This window comes from Miscanthus floridulus, chromosome 10 (assembly GCF_019320115.1).
Source record: "Miscanthus floridulus cultivar M001 chromosome 10, ASM1932011v1, whole genome shotgun sequence".
NCBI lineage: Eukaryota > Viridiplantae > Streptophyta > Magnoliopsida > Poales > Poaceae > Miscanthus > Miscanthus floridulus.
The window spans coordinates 125,877,233-125,892,127 of record NC_089589.1 but is presented as its reverse complement, the minus strand read 5'-3'; the positions used below and the strand labels follow the sequence as shown (position 1 = coordinate 125,892,127).

The 14,895-nt window shown below is 50.8% G+C and overlaps 2 pseudogenes; one reads left to right on the top strand and one right to left on the bottom strand.

The window, feature by feature from the left end:
* The first annotated feature begins 705 nt into the window (after positions 1-705).
* Positions 706-14,895, top strand: part of LOC136489545 (uncharacterized) — a 116,427-nt pseudogene continuing 102,237 nt past the window's right edge.
* LOC136485631 (protein NUCLEAR FUSION DEFECTIVE 4-like) lies at positions 12,635-14,495 on the bottom strand (annotated as a pseudogene).

Here is a 14,895-nt window from a genome sequence, read left to right as displayed (position 1 = left end):
ACAAAAAGAGAGTAGAAGACCACGACAGATGAAATTGTTAGTGTGTATGTGTTTGTCAGCCATCGTGTTGTTGGTTTGGTATGTATGTGGTTGTCAGCCATCGTGCCGTTGGTTTGTTGCAGGTTTTGGTTACCTCACCGTGCAGGGGAGGTGCTGCCGAAATTTACAATTGACACTATTATGTTCGTTTGTTGTAGGAGAGACTATTGCAAAGATCATTCCCCACCGTCCTCGACTCGTCACTTTGCAGGACAGCAAGGTGAGGCATCATACACCCCTCTTTCCGTATGATGTTCGTATATCACGTAACCTAGCTAGGCGTCTCCCATTTGAAAGAGACACGGTTGGAAATATGCAGATCTTTGCATATCTATAACCGTATCTGTTTTGAATTGTCCATATTTTTTGGACAGCCCGAGGATGTGTAGATGGGGTTAGTTTCCATGCTCTACTCTAATCCAAGACAGAGTTTCGGTAGCATCTCCCTGTTGTTCTCCGGATACACAGTCTCCCTGCCAGGACGTGTGTTTGGAGAACAACGGGGAGGTGCTGCCGAAATTCAGTCTCAGATAGGAATAGAGTATGGAAACTAACCCCATCTACACATCCTCGGGTGGGATTAGGACATATCTTCACCTATTAGACCGCCACATAGGAACTTGTAGATGCAATTGATTTTTATATTACTTGCTGATATGTTAGAGGATGGATGACCGTGAGTGGATGTACACGGGCCACTCTAGTTAGGGTTCGTTCACCGATGAATGGATTGAGAAGACCGATGCTTTCTTGGAACTAGCATTTGCAAGGGTTAAAGGAGCGTGTGCCACTTGGTGTCCCTACAGCATTTGTGCAAACACGCGTCGGCAAACAAAGGTGGTCATGGGTAAACATCTTTGTGAGAATGGATTTACGGCGGACTATACCCGGTGGATCTACCATGGTGAATCCGATCGTGTGAGAGACGAGGTCGTGAGACCACGCATCGAGGATTATGATGCCGATGCTGGGGTAGGAGACATGTTAAATGACTATCATGAAGCACACTTCGATGAAAGACATAGGGAGGAGGAGCCAGAAGCAACCACAAAGGCGTATTACTATATGTTATCTGCGGCACAGCAACCCATTCATGGGCATACCAAGGTTTCTCAACTGGATGCCATTGCACGCCTAATGGCTGTAAAGTCCCAATTTAGCTTGAGTCGAGAAGCCTTCGATGTTATGCTGACAGTTTTTGGTAGCCTGCTCCTGGATGGTCACATCCTACCAAAGAGCATGTATGAGGCATAGAAACTCCTTCGTGCATGTAAGATGCCATATGAGTAGATACATGCTTGTCCGAAGGGATGCATCTTATTTAGGAAAGAACATGCGGAAGTAAAGTACTGTGTGAAGTGTAAATCCTCTAGGTTCCTGAAGGTAGACTCTGGTGACGGTCAGAAGAGGCAGCTCGTCGTCCCCGTGAAGATCCTACGGTACCTTCTATTCATACCAAGGATCCAACGGCTTTATATGACTGAGGAATCTGCGAAACAGATGACATGGCACAAATACGGATGTCGATACAATCCTAAGAAGCTGGTGCATCCATCCGATGGTGAAGCATGGACAAGGTTTGATATGAATCATCATGAGAAAGCTTTAGAGGCTCGTAATGTACATGTTGCGCTGGCAACAGATGGGTTCAATCCTTATGAAATGGCAGCTGCCTCATACACTTGTTGGCCCATGTTCGTTATCCCTCTCACTCTCCCCCCCTGGCGTCCTCTTTCAACTACAGAACATATTCTTGTCGTTGATAATTCCTGAACACCCAGGGAATAATATGAGTATATATATGGAGCCTCTGATTGATGATTTGGTCCGTGCTTGGGAGGAAGGGGTAAGGACATACGACCGAGCTACAATCCTTAAGGTGGTGGAGAACCAACATACAAATAGGGGATTGACAGGTGGGGCCCAGGGGCCGGCCGGCCTACAGGTGGGGCCGGCCAACCCCACCTGGTGGTGCCTCGGCCTCCACTTCGGTGTGGTGTCTTCCCGAATCTTCTAGAACCTTCTGGGGTAGTTTTTGCTGTGGATAAGCGCGATTTACTTTGACGATTTGATCCTCCTTGATAGTTTTTTGGATAAACCCTGCTGAAAACACAGATTCACCAAAACTCGATGAATTTGTTAGTTTAAACCCCTAAGTGTATGTTGGTGATCATTTTTATGCATTTATTCAAGTTATGTTGGTGGTTCTTGATGGATGATAACTACCATCAACAGTGCCACCACTACTACAGGATTGATTTTTCGTGGCATTGTACTTTAATTAACGGAGGTGGTCACAAAATCCAACCGCCTCAGAAAATACTGGACGATTAATGGAGGCGGGCATTTTTATTTACGGAGGCGGCCACTTTCGCCCGCCTCGTAAAATCGATTTACCGAGGCGGGCATTTTAAGACAACCGCCTCCAAAAATAGTCTATTTTCGAAGGCGGGCACACTACAAGGACCGCCTTCGTAAATACAGGCCTAGCTAGCAAAGCCCATATCATTCCTTGTACCGGGCTCATATATAAGCGAGACACTTAGGGTTTCTCTCCCTCACTTCTCACTCCTGAGCGGCTATCGCGCCCTCTGCCACCATCGAGTCCGCGCCCCTCTCCTTCCTGATTCCCGACTCCCTCCCTCCCCACAGTCAGCGCCCCTCTCCCTCACTTTCGAGCCCATCCCTCTCCCTCCTCCCCCAAGCTCCTTCCCCGGTGGCGGCCGTGCTCCCTCCTCCCCCGAGCTATGCCACCAGCGAAGGCGCTCCCCAGGCGACGGCCGGAGCGCCCTCCTCCATGACCTGCTCCATCGGCAGCGGTGCTCCCCGGCGGCTAGCACACCCTCCTCCCCCGTGGTGCTCCATCGGTGAAGGCGCTCCCCAGGCAGTGGCCGGAGCGCCCTCCTCCCTGACGTGCTCCACCGGCGGCTGTCGTGCCCTCCTCCCCCGAGCTGCTTCACCGGCGACCGATGCGGGGTTTGGTGGCATGGGTCCACGGGCGGTGCGCGGTAGAGGTAGGTTAGTTCTCCCCGTCTCCCTCTCTCTTCCTCTCTTCATCTCCCTCACTTGTCCCTCCCTCCTCTTTGCAGATCTACAGCCGGCCGGTCCTTCTCCGGTGACGGCGGGTCCAGATCCGGCCACGGCGTCTCCAGATCCGACCACAGCGGGGCCTGAACCGGCCACGGTGGGGAGCCTCGAGCTAGATGCGGCAGTGTGGACGCGACAGCAGCGGGCTCGATTGAGCTTGACCCTAGGCTCGATTGGGCTCGCTCGGGCTTTTTTTATTTTTTTAAAAAAAAATATTAACGGAGGCGGGCACCCTAATTCATCCACCTCCGTTAATGGATTAACCGAGGCGGGCAGGACAACCGCCTCCGTAAAGTCATGATTAACCATGACTTTCGATTGAAGGTTGTTGCAATGTCCGCCTCCATTAACCCTTTTTGCCCGCCTTCAATAAAATTTCTGTAGCAGTGCACCAAAACTGGCCTAGCCAGCTCGAGGCACACAACAGCCCAAGGAGACTATGCTCCGATGTAGGGACGGATCCAGAACGGGGCTGCGCCCTGGGCTGAGCTGCTAATTCACGTTCAAAACAGTCTGATCTTGCTTCCTAGGCCTCCTTTTGTCTAATTAAGATAATAGTTTTTTAGGCTAAACACCACATATGTTAAAGGGGCTACATGGACTCGCCCCGGGCTACAGCCCGGGCCCTGGATCCGCCCCTGCTCCAATGCTATCTTTCACATCGGCACCGGATAAATCCGGTGGGGTGAAAAGCAGCCCAGCAAATGCCATTTTCAATGTCTTTTTAAATGCGCCAAATCTCGACAAGTGTTCCATCAAACATCAGCACTTCAAGCACATGAGTTTGGATTTTCAAAATATTTTGTAAAGCTTTTCACTTGCTTCCTTACCACGTCACTAGGTCAATTGCACAAGCATCGATAATCCTCACCTGGTGACACTAGATAACCGTCATCACTTTAGCGCTCCCCTTATTGCACGTTAGCCGGCAAAAGCAAAAGCCTAACATTGTACCTTTTCCTTCGAGCTTGCTTTCCAACTCTTCTCTCCATGGTTGAGTACTAGCTTCATATGGTCGTGAACTCCATCTCCACCATCTCCTTAGCCTTCCTTATCACCATCAAGTGAATCTTAGATTAATCAAACTCATTGAAAACATTAGTCTATATGGTTGGCATTCAATTACCAAAAGCAAACTAGGATTTTCAACGAGCTCGTCGTTGTGCTGTGCCCTTGCGTTTTTTGGTGTGTCCTAGCTCGAGATCGAGGTGCTAGTCGTGCGGCATTCATGCCCGACTACCATGGCCTATGTCTAGAAGCTTCCAGGAGCAGAAAAAGAGGAAGGAGCAGTTGCCGCCACCAAGCTCATACTCATTTGTTAAAGAACGGAGACCCAATATTCTGGACAAGGAGACTACGTTGAGCTGCTGCTCGGCTGCTCCTGCCACCAAGCGGGTCTTCCGTGCAAGCCCGTGTTAAGCCTCGCTTTCTTGTCATTTACTGAAAACATTATGCGGTTTTCTTTTTCTATGAGTATTCAAGAAGAAACAATAAAGCAGAAGAATAAAAGGCGCACATGTGTTACCTTCAAACCATGCATCTCTTCGCTGCCCCTTAAGTCGTTGATTTAGAGAAGCGGACAAAAGGTGCCGTCTCTAAAAATATATGGGCGTGGACACATGCATATGGTACTTTTAGTGCTTGTTAAGGCCAAAAAGTGCTACAGTAGCCATCATATCAAATCTTGCGATACGTGCATAGAGTATTAAATGTAGACGAAAAAAAAATTAATTGCACAGTTAGGTTGGAAATCGCGAGACGAACGTTTTGAGCCTAATTAGTCCATAATTGAACACTAATTGCTAAATAAAAACGAAAGTGCTACAGTAGTCAAATTTCCAAATTTCATGAATTAAACACAGCCTCACTGAAGCATTTTGCGGTATCTGCTTCGTGAACTGGAGAAGAGGTTCACATGCCGTCTGTCCACCAAATTTTTTTCCTAAATCTTGAACAATCTAAAATCGATCGGCCAAACAAGAAAAGAAAAAAAAACAAGCATGAGGAGAGATGTCTCCCTCCTTGCTGAGCTGTTGTAAATCTTACCATACGGCCTTTTTTAGCTCAGCTGATTAATCGTCTTTGCATTTTTGACTGAGCAAATGTCTAACCAAGTTAAGAAACACATGAGGTTAAATTTAGGGCTATCCATGTGTTGCATAAATACTACCTCCGTTTTCGTTTACTTGTCACCGAATTTTTACTGTAACAATTTTGACCATACGTTTTTTTCTGTAAAAGATTTTTAGATACATCAAGTTTTCACATATATGATTCTTTATTGAACATACTTCATTAGTGTTATATACATTGAAGTATCTAAGATTTTTTTAAAAGAAAAAACAGATGGTTAAATTTGCTACAGTAAAAAGTTGCTGACAAGTAAACACAAACGGATGGAAGTACTATTTTTATTCTATTTTAAAAAATACTGCCAAAACTTTCAGAGTGCTGAGGCTGGCTTTCGGCCGGTGAACTTACCGGCCTGGATTGTCGGAGATGTCTGTGCTGGTCTAGGCCCTTAAATTGGGCCAACATGCCGTGGGCCTGAACATGGGCTGGCCCGGATCCCCCAGCGGCTGCAACTATCAGCTCAAGTTGCATTTATAAGTGAGCCTCCAGTACTCCAGTAGTGTGGCTGTAAACAAATCGGGTATGACGTCTTGATCATATGTAAATTTGGCCTCATCAACATCTTGGCTACATAAGGTTCCGGTCAAGATTATCACCAAGATTCTTACCACCAGGCTGCAAAGGCACGTTCAGCAGTTGATTGACATCGACCAGACTGGTTTTATCAAAGGCAGATCAATTTCAGAGAACTTTGTTTATGCAACAGAGCTCGTCCAATACTGCCACCGCAAAAAGTGTCCCACTTTGGTACTCAAATTAGACTTCGCCAAGGCTTTTGACTCTGTTAGTTGGGACAGCTTGCTCGCAATTTTACATGCTAGAGGGTTCCCACCAACGTGGATTCAATGGATGACCCAATTGTTCACCACCTCTCATTCCTCGGTCCTAATCAATGGCTGTCCAGGAAGATGGATCAAGTGCAGAAGGGGGCTGCGGCAAGGTGATGCACTGTCCCCATACCTCTTTCTTCTGGTGGCTGATGTCTTACAGCAGCTGATCAAACAAGACTCGGGCATCCGTCACCCCTCCATTGACGGTCCATGCCCAGTCTTACAATATGCAGACGACACGCTACTGCTAGTCCGTGCGGAGCTGACTGATGTCAGGCGGCTAAAGACAACATTAGATGACTTTGCACTGGCCACTGGACTTAAGATCAACTTCTCCAAAAGCACTCTGGTGCCCATGCACGTTCCTGAGAACCGCCTTCAGCGCGTTGTGCGTATCCTGCAGTGTCAAAAGGGGTCCTTCCCACAGGTATACCTAGGTTTGCCTCTGTCCAATGTCAAGTTGAATCTCGCCGCTTTCACCCCGCTCATCTCCAAAGTGGACCGTCGGCTTGCTGGGTGGCAGTCAGCCCTCCTGAACCACCAAGGGCGGCTTGTCCTCATCAATTCGGCACTTGACGGCCTTGCAACCTATATGATGCAAGCTGTGGCCCTCCCACCGGGAGTGATCGCGGCCATTGACAAGAAACGGCGTGCCTTCCTCTGGGCTGGAACAGATAAGACCTCAGGAAGCAAATGCCTAGTACGATGGGAGGTTGCCCAGAAGCCAAAAGTTGAAGGAGGATTGGGGGTGCGCGATCTGGCTACACAGAACGCCTGCCTCCTCCTTAAACTGCTGCACCGCCTACACCATCCAGAAGAGTCCGCATGGGCAGCCTAGGCACGGCAACACACAGACCTATCAACATTGGAGGGGGCCAATGACGGTAACCACTGGGATGGCCTGAAATCTCTACTGCCAGCATACAGATGTATAACCAAGGTCGTCATTGGAGATGGTGCATCTACGACGTTCTGGTGGGATTCATGGACAGAGGGCACCACGCTGGCACTCAAATTTCCCTGCCTACTCAGTCACTGCACTCAGCCAAATGTTTCAGTCAGGGAAGTATGCATTCGCGGCCTTGCGACCATCCTGGTGCCGCGACTCTCTCCCCAGGCATGCAGCGAGAAGGCTGAGGTCGAGGCTATCATCGCTTCCATCAACCTACAACAGCAGCCAGACGAACTCTCCAGCAAGTTTACTTGCACGGCGAACAGGCTGGACACCGGCAGCATATACCGTGTCTCGACACACTCCGGACAAGTCGGTATGATCGACAACTTCGTCTGGAAAAGCCATGCTCCCCCCCGGGTTCGGTTCTTCGGTTGGTTGCTGCTCCATGAAAGAATTCAGTGCCGAGCAAACCTCCACAACAAGCATGTCCTAGATGACGACATTTGCGAACTCTGCAGTCAGTCCGCTGAGACATGTGACCATCTCATCTTCCAGTGCACGGTCGCTAGATCTTTCTGGAACCACCTTGGATGGAGAGACCTGCCTATCCCTCCTGTCAACAGGCTCTGGGAATTGCCCAGGCCGGCTGAGGTGCCATCAAAGCTCTTTTCTACAATGATTCTCCTCTGTTGCTGGCAAGTTTGGAACCATAGGCACGATGTCGTCTTCCGTCAGCAACAGCCTTGCCTTCGGCGGCTGCTTGCTACTGCCAAAGAAGCATGTCGCCTCTGGAGCTGCCGCCTAAAAGTCGAAGATCGATGGATAGTTGACAAGTGGTGCGCAATGTTTGTAATGAACTAAGCTCTCCTACCTCCTCATTTGTAATCTAAATATGACTACGGGTCTTCGACCCTGTAGGTGCCTTGGCACCCTCCATCCACCGGCTCGCCGGAATCAATGGAAAATCCATTCAGGTGGGGCTCTCACCCCTCCGGTGATGTCTTAAAAAAAAAAGGTTCCGGTCTTTCAAACGAAATTCAACTATTTGAACAAATATTGTGGCATTGTCAGCTGATTTTTTTTTTACATCACCTCACTTCGTCAAGCTTTGACCTTAGTCAACGCAAACACTAGTCATCTCGTTGACCTTCGTCCACTCTCCTTCCATGTACATCACTTCACTTCGTCAAGCTTTGACCTTAGTCAACACAAACACTAGTCATGTCACTAGCCCACCCCCGAGCAGGGATGTGACGTAGGCACACAAAAAGCAAAAGGAAGCTTAGCCAAATCTGAAACCGGAGAGGGGAGGAAAAGAAAACCCAATGTGACAAGAGTAGTAATAAACCAAAATGGATGGCAGCAGAAAGGTAAGATCTACCAAGAGGTTGCCCACGCTGGTAGAAGCAGGAATGATTTTATGGTGTGGCGAAGTTTATAAAGATGAAACATCTAATATGCATCTATGCAATGGCTCACTACAGCATTATATATCAATATATATTACTTTGTGATCAATAAATATAATAGAAATCCAAACAGTAATGGCACTTATTGACATATATATCAACATATAATTGGTCTTTTCTACATATTTTATTTTAGGTATGGCAGCTGCTAGACCCTGCCAGATACCTGGCTCCGCCCCTGGTTGCCCACTCCTAGCATGGCACAGAGCGCGCACCAATGAGATGGTGGCACATGGAGACCGCACCAAGGGGATGGCCACTCTTGCCACAGGGCCATGCTAAATTGCAAAGACGGAGGCGCGTGGATGTGCGGACGTACCATGGAAGCTCCCAACCAACCAACAGTCGACAACAATGGCCACAGATGCCTGCGGCTTTCTTAGGGTAGAAGAATCAATCCCTTACTCCTCAAAGGCGTCATCCTCACTGTCGCCGCCCCAAAAAGCAAGAAACCCCTCCGTCGCCTCGATCTTCCCGTCTAGCCATCTTTTCCCAGACATGAGATAAGTTTAGACGACGTCGGCTGTGAGGCGGAGGCAAGATCTATCGAGACGCTACGCTGTGCAAGGCATCTCTCTATGAAGTCAAGTGGCAGCTGCTTCTTGTCAACGGTGGCCAAATGACCCAGGGTGGCAGTGGTGAGGTCAGAGGCCAAGGTCATGGGAGCGGGCCAAGGGGCAATAGTGATGTGACCAATTTTGCTCTGATTATTTCCTCAATCTCGTTCTCTTGTCCAATGTTGCTCGCGAGGAAGCCGACTGGTGTGAATTGCTGACCTTTCTTCTTGTCTGTCATTGGATTGGATTGTTCTAGGGCACTCATGGGCATCTTTTGTTTTGAGTGCTGCCATGTCCAGACTCTAGAGTGGTAGAGTGTGTCAAATTCTCCATCGGGATGTAGCGAGCGACGGCCAATGACCATGGACATCACTGTTGGCGCATCGAAAGATGCCACAAAATCTCTCATCAGGAAACTAGGGAGCCTCTTAGTCAATGAGTACATGCTAATCAGTGGAGTCCACATCAAACATAGAAAATTTGCTCCCAAGGGCACATGCCCTCGTGTGCATCACTGTTGAATGCACATGGGATGCATGTATCTCGTCTCTCCTATTGCACACGCATCCCCATAGGCATCCAACGGTGCATGCACATGGGGCATATGCCCTTAGGGACAAAAACAACATTCACGCATCTGCAAAATACCCAATACATAAATGATCAATTCTCCACCATGCAGACATTTCTCAACAAACTCTAGCCCCACGATGAGGTGCGGCTGGACTGGTTCAAGTAGGTTGGATTGCATAGAAAACATGAGCCATGACCTTTATGGCGAGCCCCATGAAGCGGCAACCTGGTGTACCTTCGGTAGACATGGTACATGGTGTGTGCACGCTGCCCGCACGCCACTGCATTGCCGGGGAAGTTCTCAGTAGGTGTAAACAAATGAGTGAAATTCATTCCAATGTATCTAGAAAAAACTTAAAAGTTGTAGATCTCACCGAGCACTATAACTTTTGTATATAAGTATTTTTATGCAACCGCATACAAGAAAGATATGATTTTTCTAAGGCAACAAATGCCGATACACGATTAATATGCTGCTAAAACTTTATTTTTTTTAAATGACAAAATTCAAAACTTTAGAGTTGTAGATCTCGTCGAGCGCTACAACTTTCGTATAAAAAGTATCTTTATCCGACCTCATACAAAAAAGATATTATTTATTTTAGGCGACAAGTTTGTACTTTTTGACTAACTTAACGATCTTAAATGAAAAAACTCAAAACTAGAAAGTTACAGATCTTATCGAGCAGTGGCTGAGCCAGGATTTCATGGCTGGGTATCCCACGTACATAAAAAATTTTAATACAAATGTACAATAGTAATAAGCAAAGTACAAGCTCTAAACATAGTGGCATAGTGCCATTGTCTCTGATAGTTAGGTAAGACTAGGTGATTCCCCACGCGTTGCTGCAGAAATCTAAAGATTAGTTTTGGATGAATTCTCCTAGAACAAAAGTTTGGAAAAGCTGAATCGAACACATATAAAAATGAAACTCAATTAGATAATGCAGCAAACAATGTGGATAAGAATAATGAACTGAATCTTATTTGCTTCAAAATAGATATTAAAAATGATGACATGTTTTTTAAAAAATATTTACGAATTTGATAGTACAGCGTTTGCCGCATGCAGTAGGCACATGTTTGGGAAAAATAGAGTCGCATATAACAATACTTTATCAAATTGAAGTAAACTCTGTGTACCAGCTGGACTAACCGAGACCTTTTGAGAAAAGGAATACCGTGTATTCCGACTCCGAGGGGGCGTGCGGCGTGCCGCCGTGCCCGCGAGGCTCGCGGTCGCCGAACGCCGAGGCGATGGGATCGCTTCCTTCCGCCGTTCCGCCCCTGCTTCCGCCGTTCCGCGCCGCCGGCTCCAGACGCGTGCGATGCGATGAGAGCGGCTGTCAGCAAGCAATATTTGGTGGGCTGAGAATCGCTGGTTTCTGTTGGGCTTTGGGCGGTATTTGCAACATCTAGCAACTATACATGTTAAAAGATACGTTTTTTTGAAGATTGAGCCTTGTCGCTGACATGGGGTCCCATCTGTCAGATTCATGTAAGCGCGGAGTCAGCAATACCACATCTGCTACTGGATTGGGTAAAAGTCTGTTTGTACCTGGATAAGACCTGAACTAACTTCAGACCTAAAAATACATTTTAAGACTTGGGGACCTATAGTCTATACGACACTTGCAGACAACTTCAATGACCTGAGATGAATTTCACTCTAATAAACAAATCAGGTGATGATGTCCTGATCATGTCTAAATTGGAATATTTTGACTACAAAAGGTTCTAGTGCCTCAAAAACACTCGGCAAAGCGTTTACTGAGTGTTACACTCGACCAACGACACTCGGTAAATTGTTTAACAACAAACAGTCTTTGCCAAGTGTTTTTTATCGGGCGAGTGCCCAAAAAACACTCGACAAATATTTTTCCAAAAAAATAAAAAAACAGCACCACCACGCCAGCCCCCCCCCCACCAACAGCGCCGCCGCCATCGCCGGTGACTCATCGCCTCCTCGCGCTCGACTGGCTCGCGCAGCTCCTGCGCCTGCCACCACGCCCGCCGCCGCCACGCCCGCCACCAACACGCCACCACCACCACCATGCCTCCCGCCGACGGCACGCCATCACCACCACCACGCCTCCCGCCGACGCCACGCCACCACCAGCACCACGTCGCCACCAGGAGAGAGAGGGGGAGCGGCGGCGGCCGGATTCGGGGAGGAGGAGGAGGGGAGGGGTGGCGCCGGAGAGAGGGCGCGGGTGGGCGGATCTAGGGAGGAGGGAGGGGAGCTAAGGGCCAGGCGGATCTAGTGAGGGGAGGGCAGGGCCGCGACGACGCCGGAGAGGGAGGAGGAGAGGGAGGGGAGGGGCGCCGGAGAGGGAGGGGAGGGCAGGGCTGCACCGGCGCCGGAGAGGGAGGAGGGGAGGGAGGGAGGGGGCGGCAGCCGGAGAAGGAGGGGGTGGCGTTGGCGGGAGGAGGGGAGGGCGCGAAGGCAGCTGGAAAGAGGGGAGCGGCGAGGAGGGAGAGGGGAGAGGGGAGCGGGGAGCGGGAGCGGGGGCAGGGAAGGGGGGGTGTGCGTGCGTATTAAGTGTGCGGCGGGTGGGCGCTTTGCCGAGTGTCCTGGATCTAGCACTCGACAAAGTTTTTTTATTTTTTTCTTCTCGTTCTTTTTCAGAAAAAATATTTTATTTTTTTGTCGAGTGTTCTAGATCTGAACACTCGGTAAAGTTTTTTTTATTTTTTTCTTCTCCTTCTTTTTCAGAAAAAATATTTTATTTCATTGCCGAGTGTTTTTTTTTTACACTCGGCAAACCCCCTCTTTGCCGAGTGTTTTTTTTACACTCGGTAAACCCACTCTTTGTCGAGTTTTTTTTTTCCGAGTATTTTTAGAGCAGCACTCGGCAAAGAGCTTGTTCGCCGAGTACCCGAAAGAATACACTCGACAAACATAAAATCACTTGGTAAATTTGAGGATTCCGGTAGTGAGTATTTTAAACGGAATTCAACCATTTGAACAAAATTTGTGGCCTTGTCAGTGCTTGCTGAGAAAAATCAGGTAGTGAAACTGATCTCCTACTGAAGCAAGTATAGCAGACACTAGTCATCTCGTTGACCTCCGTTCACTCTACCTCCACTGCCCTCCTCTCGCTCGGCCGCTGCTCCGCCGCCGACGGGCCACCATCACCCGGCGACTCCACCACCACTCCGTCCCTGAACTTGGCGTATATGTCACCCCTGTAGAAGTCCCTGGTCCTCCACACGAGCACCAGCGACACGAGCGCGCCGCCCACCGTGGCGGCCGTGATGACGAGGAACGACATCCGGAAGCACTCCACGCCGAAGCACGCCTTGTCCCCACCGGCGGCGCCCAGCGAGCCACCGCCGTGCTGCCTCGCGGCCTCGGCGTCGTAGAGCCGGCCAGCGACGCGCACGTTGAGCACGTAGGCGCCGACGGGGCTGGCGACGGCGCCCAGGTTGTAGAGCGTGGGGTATCGCCTGAGCCCGAACAGCTCGGAGATGACGGCGTAAAGCAGCGGCCACTGCGCGCCGAAGCAGAAGCCGACGAGCACCGACGCCGCGTAGAGCGCGCGCGGGACGCCGAAGGCGATGAGGAGGTGACCGGTGCAGGACGCGAGGAGGACGAGAGTGAGCGCCAGCGGCCGCGGGAACCTGTACCGCGACAGGAGCGCCTCCGAGGCGTACCCGGCGGTGACGCGGCCGGCGTAGTTCCAGACGCTGATGAGGGAGACGAAGGCGTCCACGCTCTTGGACGGGTAGCCCAGCGCCTGCCCGATTTGCCCCATGTTGTCGATCGCCGTCAGCGTGCCGCCGGCGCCGCAGGCGATGGCCACGAACAGGATCAGCATGTCCACGCTCACCACCGCCTGCAGGATGGAGTAGTCCTCACCATGCGCCGGCGGGCTGAACGTGTGCCGCAAGAAGGAGCCCAGGCAAGAGGAAGCCGGTGGCGTATCGGTAGTAGTGCTCGCTGGCTCGGCCAATGGCATGACGGTGGATTTCTCAAGGACCGTCACCATCACGGCGGGGGCGTGACTCAGAGAGTCCTCGAGCCCTTTTTGATCCGGTACTCCTGCCTGACGACGACGGCGAGGGGCAGGAAGAGAAGGACGAGGAGCCCTGCTGCCGACGCGGCGTAGGCGGCGCGCGAGAAGCTGGCCTGCTTCTGCACGACGATCATGACGAGGATGTACGCGGCGAGCGCGACGGAGATGTAGAGCAAGCAGAGGAACACGTCGCCACCTCCGCCTCTGCCGCGGTGCGTGCTCCTCTTTGGCCGCCGGTGATCCGGAGGCATGACACGGACGGTGCCAAGGAACACGACGGAGACGGCGGCGGGGAGCCAGGCGATGAGCAGGACGAGCGACCGGGCGTCGCCGCCGCCGTAGAGGGCGAGGTAGATCTGCGCGAGGATGGCGCTGCTGAGGCCGACGTATCCCTTGAGCAGGCCGAGCACTGCACCGCGGGCCTCGGGGAAGTTCCGGACGCACGTGACCAGCGCGCCGGTGCCGGCGAACGCCTGCGAGTTGGCGCCCGCGCAGACGTAGGCGCACATGAGCCAGAACGGCGGCGGAGCGGGGACCCGGCCGGCGAGGGAGAGGTAGACCATGAGGTAGCCCGCGAGGTTCATGGCGGCGCCGACGGCGAGCACGGCCCACGGCGGGGCCACCTCACTGAGCAGCCCCGCGGGGACGCCCACGTTGCTGCCCAGGTCCTTGAAGAAGGCGAGCGTGGCGACGGCGCGCTGGTCGTAGCCCAGCGCCGACTTGAGCTCCCGGGAGTAGATGCCGAACGCGTACGTCGCGCCTGACGCCGACAGGATCAGCAGGCACGCGAATAACGTGAACCATCGTCCGGAGAGCACCTGACAGGTGAACCGTGCCGTCGTTAGCGCCTCCGCCGCCACGCTGCTGCTGCCGGCCACGAACGCGAACACCATGCCGGCCGGTCGGTGGGCGTGAACGAACGAAGTGCAAAGCTGCAGACTGCTGTGTCAAGTGCATAGAAAGAGTAATTTGACTGTCAGTTGCTGTTATTATCTTGTTAATTTTTTTGATAAACTGTTATTCTTGTTAATTATGAAGCTATCATGGGCTCATGGCCGTATATCATTCCATATGCATGGTGTCTATAGCTTTTTTTTTTTTTTGACAACAGCATGGTGTCTATAGTTAATTCTATGGGCCTGCAGAGAAGGAGCCTTTTCTTCGTCCATGAGAGCCTGACTGACACGAGTAGAGAAAGACAAGGATTCAGAAAATGATGACGGTAGCAATAGCAACTAGCAAGGGGCGTCCAACGGTCCAAGTCTCTGGCCGTCGCTGCCATGTCGCCAATAG